A 7,687-nucleotide genomic window follows, 5' to 3' on the forward strand; every position below is an offset into this window, starting at 1 on the left:
CCCCGCACACAATGTCCGCTAGGCCACGCCCCGCACGCGATGTCCGCCAGGCCACGCCCCGCACGTGATGCCCGTTAGGCCATGCCCCCGCGTGCGATGCTCGCTAGGCCACGCCCCCTCACAATATGCCCGCTAGGCCACGCCCCATCACACTATGCCCACTAGGCCATGCCCCCCACACTATGCCCGCTAGGCCACGCCCCCACACTATGCCCGCTAGGCCATGCCCCCTCACACTATGCCCCTAGGCCACGCCCCCCGCACACGTTGGGCACCTGTACACCTCCCCCCAGGACAACTCCTCCCATTATACTCCTCCTATTATAATCCTCCTATTATACTCCTCTCTTAGGGGTTTGCAGCATGGGGGATGGAGTATGATGGAGGGTGCAGCATGGGGGATGGAGCACGATGGGGGGTGCAGCATGGGGAGTGGACCACGATGGGGGGTGCCCAGAATGGGGGGATGAAACACGATGGGGGGTGCGCAGCATGGGGGATGGAGCACGATGGGGGTTCGCAGCATGGGGGATGGAGCATGATGGGGGGTGCAGCATGGGGGATGGAGCACGATGGGGGGTGCCAAGAATGGGGGGATGAAACACGATGGGGGGTGGAGCACGATGGGGGGTGCGCAGCATGGGGGATGGAGCACGATGGGGGGTGCACCATGGGTGGTGGACCACGATGGGGGGTGCCCAGAATGGGGGATGAAACACGATGGGTGGTGCGCAGCATGGAAGATGGAGCACGATGGGGGTTCGCAGCATGGGGGATGGAGCATGATGGGGGGTGCAGCATGGGGGATGGAGCATGATGGGGGGTGCAGCATGGGGGATGGAGCACGATGGGGGCTGCCCAGAATGGAGGGCATGATGGGGGATGGAGCACGATGGGGGGTGCGCAGCATGGGGGGTGGAGCACGATGGGGATGCGCAGCATGGGGGAAGGAGCACGATGGGAGGTGTGGAGCATGGGGGATGGAGCACGATGGGGGGTGCACACCTCCCCCCAAAACACACACACTCACCGCCACACACGCACCGCACAACACACCACACACACACTGGGAACCACAAACACCCACCTACACAGACACACACAGACAACGCCGCACACACAACACACAAACACCGCGGCACACACAAATATACGCACATACCGCGCAACACACACACATTGCACAAAACATACCTCCCCCAAAACACACACACGCACCCCACACCCACACGCACATAAACTGCGCAACACACACAGCACCACACACACACACAATGCTGTAGACACACAGCGCTCCACAAACTACGCAACACACACAACGCAACACACAAACAACACCGCTCTCACACACACCCCCACACCCAGACAACACCCAGAACATTTACAGCGCCCTACACAAACACTTGGCAACTACACACAACAACTTCGATATATATAACAAAAATCATACATTAACTACGCAATAAATTCTAGAATACCCGATGCGTTAGAATCGGGCCACCTTCTAGTATATATATATATATATATATATATATATATATACTGTATATATATATATATAAATAAATAAAGGGGACACTTAAACAACAAATGGTATTTTAGTGTTCCCTATATTTGTTTTGAGCAGTAATATATATATATATATATATATATATATATATAATTATTCACAGTAAAAAGCATATAGAAAAATATGTATTTTCACAGGGGCACAGTGGTGGATTATCAATTAATATTTGGAATGGTTTTGCATGACAGCTATATATATAGCTATATATATATATATATATATATATATATATATATAGATATATTAATAATGTGGGGCATGTTTGTTTTCAGATCCACAGTGAGAGGGAAATCTTATTCAGGAAACATATGTATATATATATTTGTGACCTGTCTTTTTCTTCAGTTGTGCGGTAAATAGTGCTGCAAATTCTGGAGTGACCACTCGAGTCTCAGCTTATGTCATCAACATGATATCAGTAGTAACTTACTCAAAGGAAATATTCATTTATCTACACTGTATAGGGGTATGTTTACATGGATTGAGTGGGGGGCGCTAAACAACCACCAATTTGTAAACCATTTGCTTAGCGAGCACTGACCTCAACCGTGGACTAGGATTGCATGAAGCGATCGTGTTATATTTAAGTAACATTTCTATTTTTAAAAGAATTCTTTCCAAACTTGCCCAAAACCTTTGTACAGTACAAGGCATGGACTGACACTCAAAGCATTTCTATCATCTCATAGTGGTGAGCCCCCGTATGCTTATTGACCATCATGTAATATACTTAGTGACTATCATATAAGACATTTAGTATTTCAACATTAAATGGCGTTGATATACTCCTTCTTAGTTCTCATTTTTGTCCATGAGTTTCACTTTTTACCAGAACTATATTTTTTCAACACTTTCTAACCCTTTGGGAAAAAAAGTCTTAGTCTATGTTTCTTCTCCATAAGTATTTATACACTTGTTGCAAAGCTGTAAGAAATGAAATCTTCCACTAAAGGTTATATCAAATCCTTCTGCTATATTAAAACAAACTTAGGAGACCTTTCTTCATCAAGCTTTTCTTTGCTAAAGCAGACCATATGGTTGCAAAATCTTCAGCCATGACTTGATTAAAAATACAATAACTTACAGAGCTTAAGAAAATTTCCTAACATTTCTTTCACTCCTAAATTAACAACAGTTTCCATCCCACTCACGTTTGACAGCCGCTATTGTTGCTTCACTAAATCATTTAGTGTTTTTAGCCCTGTTGATGTCCAATTAATTGATTTATTTATTTTATTCAAATAAACTGTATGTCTAAATGTGGCATTGCTTAAATGTATCTTGTATACATCAATAGATCTTAACTTTAAAACTGAAAAACAAAAACAATAATCATCAGTCAGTCCACTGTGTAGTGCTGGGGCGCACGGCCTGCTCGGAGGTACTACTGAAGCGACCGGTGGTAGGGCCGCGGGTGTGTGTATGCATTATTCCAACAAAATCCCCATACTCAGATTTTACCGGTAGTAACATTTCTTTACTAGGAAACATATTTATAATACAATCAACCGAACTATCTGCGCACATGAGTATAGTGGAGTCCCTGGATTTTCACTCCTTCCGAGTACGCAGCAAGAAGAAAGGAAAAACAACAACAAAGAAATGGCGGCAACTTTCCCTAACTTTCCCTACAATCACGTACCAGTCTATCCCGGAAGAAGATGCCGCTCCCACGTCGCAGGCCTGGAGTCTCACGATGATGGGTCCCGGTGCAGCGCTGAAGGGATGCAGCTCCTCGGTGTTTTCCTTTGATCTTCCCCCGCTGGTAACGGATTCTAATCAGTCTTTTAGTCCCGGGGCACGCCGAGCAGAAGAAGGGAGGTCACAGCCCCTGCACTTACACTCTGGTTGCGATGCTCTGCAGTCCGGTTAGATCCTTGGTGAAAATAAAGTCCTGCAGACCGGGAATGGCAGAAACCACTTCCACAGGGTGATTTCTCCAAGACTCCGGTGGCAAAAGAGCCCTCTGTTCAGGGAGACCACACTGTAATACTATTGTATGTTTTGAGGATTTCGATAGCGTTAGGGCAATGACAGCCAGAGACGAGTTTGTGGTACAAGATGTTTATGATATGTAACCACGGTAGATACACAACGGAAATACACAGTATAACAAACACATGAAAATACCTTTCCGAAACGGAGCGAAGGGGATTCCCGGGGCCACGCACCGGACTCCCCCAGGGAGACCACCAGAGCGAACCCCTATACAGGGACTGTCCGGCAATCAACCCCGGAAGGCCTAAATGCGCCGCAGCCGGGACACAAGGGGCAAGCAGTAAAGTCCAGAAGTGTCCGTACGGGATGAAAGTCCAGAATGGTTATGAACCGGAAGAAACCGGGCAGACGTGCTGACCAAAGACGGCAGACGGAGTCCGGGCACAGTTTGAAGAAACCGGGTATGGTCCAGAGTCGGTCGGTAGATTTTCAGGAGGATCCAAAGGTAATCAAGTAGCAGCAGCAGCAAAGCAGGAGCACACAGCAAGCAGTATACTCAGGCACTGGACTAGGCTTAGAGGCGGCCTTTTAAGCAGCTGGACAGGAAGTAGGGCAACAGAACATAAAACTCCATGTTAACCGAGGGCAAGCTCTTTCAAAAGAGGACTGGAAAACCCGGAAACCTGACATTACTCCCCCCCCCAGAAACGGCCTCAGGACGGGTCAGGGCCCGGCTTGACCGGGTACCGTCGATGAAACTGAGCGATCTTCCGGGGTGCTCGAATGTTACCCACCGGTTCCCAGGAATCGTCCTCGGGGGCGTACCCCTGCCAACGTACCAGATACTGAAGCCGACGACGATGGAGCCGGGAGTCAATAATGTCCTCAACCACGAACTGCTCCTCGCCGTCGACCATCACAGGCGGAGGAGGAGGCACGACACGACCATGAAACGTATTGGGAGAGACGGATTTGAGGAGAGAAACATGAAAGACCGGGTGTACCTTTAGATGGTGCGGTAACCGCAGCCGACAGGCCACAGGGCTCACGATCCCGGTGATCTTGAACGGACCGATGAATTTTTGTCCCAGCTTCTGCGAAGGGACACCCAATCTCAGGTTCTTGGTGGACAACCATACAGAGTCCCCTACCTTATACATGGGTGCCGGTTTCCGGTGAGCGTCTGCCGACCTCTTGTAACGCTCCTGAGCTGTAGCCACAGTGTCCTTCAGAACCTCCAGATTTTGTCGTAGCTCTGTCAATCTGTCCTCCACCGCAGGCACTGAGACCGCAACCGGTGACCTAGGCAAAATAGTCGGATGGTAACCCAAGTTAGCAAAGAAGGGCGTTACCTTAGTGGAGCTGCTCTGAGTGTTGTTATACGAGAACTCCGCCAACGGAAGCATCTTCAACCAATCGTCCTGCAGATGGCTGACATAACAGCGAAGGTATTGTTCCAGGGTTTGATTGGTCCGTTCGGTTTGCCCATTTGTCTGAGGATGGTATGCAGAAGACAAACAGACATCAATCTGGAGTGCCGTACAAAACTCCTTCCAGAACCTAGACGTGAACTGCACGCCCCGGTCAGAGATGATCTCGTCTGGTACCCCATGCAATCGGAATACGTTCTGGATAACCAGATCCACTGTCTCTGCGGCTGAGGGAAGACCGGCACACGGAATAAAGTGAGCAGCTTTAGTCAACCGATCCACCACCACTAAAATGGTATTGTGACCGTCTGAGACGGGCAACTCCACAATAAAATCCATTGAGATAGACCCCCAAGGGCGAGATGGCACGGGTAACGGTTGGAGGAGTCCTGTAGGAGCCACACGAGGGACCTTGCACCGGGCACAAACCACACATGAGTGGACATAGTCCTTTACATCCTTTAAACAGGTAGGCCACCAGAAAAAACGGTTCAGAAATTCCTGCGTCTTCTGTACCCCCCTATGACCAGCCAACACGGAGTCATGGACCAACTTGAGAACCCGAAGTCTTACGGCCTCCGGGACATAAATGCGTCGCTCTCTCAACCACACACCATTCCGAAGAACAAGAGTTACATCATTCGGGGGGGCAGCAAGAAATACGTCACCATCATAGGCCAGCTTGATGTCCTTCCACAAGTCCTGGTCCTGGATTACTCCAACGAAATTGGCATCCGATAACACGGTCTGAGACGGGGTTCCAGGCACGGAGTCCACGGCGTGGATTCGGGACAAGGCATCGGCTTTCCCATTACGTGAACCTGGACGGTATGTAACGACAAAATTGAACTGGTTAAGGAATAGGCTCCAACGGGCTTGCCGTGGAGACAGGCACCTGGCAGACTTAAGAAATTCCAGATTACGATGATCTGTGAGTACTATCACTTGCTGCGCGGCTCCCTGTAAGTGGTGTCTCCATTCCTTGAAAGCGGAAATAATCGCTAACAATTCCTTGTCCGCAATGTCATAGTTCCTTTCTGCAGGGGACAACCGGCGGGAAAAGAAAGCACACGGATGTAAGAGACTCTTGTCCCCAGTCCTTTGAGAAAGGATGGCCCCTAATGCGTAGTCGGAAGCGTCGACTTCCACGATAAAGGGAAGTGCGGGATTCGGATGTACCAATATAGGCGCTGAGGTAAAACAAACCTTGAGACGATGGAAAGCTTCCTGGGCCTGGGCGGACCACACAAACTTCTGTCCTTTCTTGGTTAACAGAGTGATGGGACGAACGATCTCTGAAAAATTACGGATAAAACGTCGGTAAAAGTTGGCAAAACCGACAAAGCGTTGTACCTCTTTGATGTTCCCCGGTTCCGGCCAGTCTAGAATTGCTTGTATCTTGCCAGACTCCATGTTCAGTCCCTGAGGAGAGATGACATAACCTAAGAATTGTATTTGTGAGCAATGGAATTCGCATTTCTCCAGTTTGATGTACAGGTGGTTTTCCCTCAGCCGGGTAAGTACGGTCTTGACGTGTTCCTGGTGTTCCTGCAGGGAATCAGAAAAGATTAGGATATCGTCCAGATAAATCACCATGAATTGGTCCATGATATCCCTAAAAATATCGTTAACTAGATGTTGGAAAGTCGCGGGAGCATTACAAAGTCCAAAAGGCATCACTAGGTACTCAAAATGTCCATACCGACATCGGAACGCGGTCTTCCACTCGTCTCCGGGACGTATACGGAGTAGATTGTATGCCCCACGGAGATCCAATTTGGTGAATATTTTTGCCTGTTGAACCCTCTCCAATAGCTCAGGAATCAGCGGTAACGGATACCGGTTCCGGATAGTTATTTTATTCAGTTCCCGGTAGTCAATACAGGGTCTCAGAGTCCCCTCTTTCTTTTTCACGAAAAAGATGGGTGCCCCTGCTGGTGAGGTAGACGGACGAATAAATCCCTTAGCTAGACTTTCATCAATGTATTCTTTTAGTGCTTCTAGCTCAGGTGCCGCCAACGGGTAGACATGACCAAACGGGATCTCCGCCCCTGGGAGTAAGTCTATGGGGCAATCATACGGTCTATGCGGGGGAAGCCGATCGGCTTTTCTTTTGTCGCATATATCCGCAAAGTCATTATACACCGGGGGTAGAACAGGTACCTGTACAGTGCCCTCCGCATTTGGTGTTACTGGAACCGGAACAGTTGGACTAATGGTCGGAATACTCTGCGGTGGGAAGGATATTTCCTTAGTTTCCCAATCGATGACCGGATTTGTAGACCGTAGCCACGGAATACCTAGAATAATCGGAAAATGAGGAGAAGAAATTAACATGAAAACAAGGGTCTCCTGCTGACCTGGCTTCATGACGCATTCTAGCGGTACGGTTTCCCGATCAACTGGTCCAGAGATTAACGGAGATCCGTCAACCGTCTCCATGGTAACCGGTGAGGATCTTTGCTGAGTCCGGATACCGTGTTTCCTGGCAAAAGAGGAGTCCATGAAATTTCCCCCTGCCCCAGAATCTATCATTGCAGAGGTAGGTATTAGCTGTCCCTCCCACCGGATCTGAATGGGGAGCGAGCAATGGGTATATTTCCCTTCCGAGTCCTTCGGTGAGGTTGACATTACAGTCAAGGGAAATACCGCATCCAAGTGTCCGCTTGCCTCAGAGATATCGGACTCTGCGTCCGTGTTGTCACACTCTGCCATGGCTGCCAATACCTTATTTGGGCGATTCGGACAT

Source organism: Anomaloglossus baeobatrachus, chromosome 6, assembly GCF_048569485.1.
Source record: "Anomaloglossus baeobatrachus isolate aAnoBae1 chromosome 6, aAnoBae1.hap1, whole genome shotgun sequence".
Taxonomy (NCBI): domain Eukaryota; kingdom Metazoa; phylum Chordata; class Amphibia; order Anura; family Aromobatidae; genus Anomaloglossus; species Anomaloglossus baeobatrachus.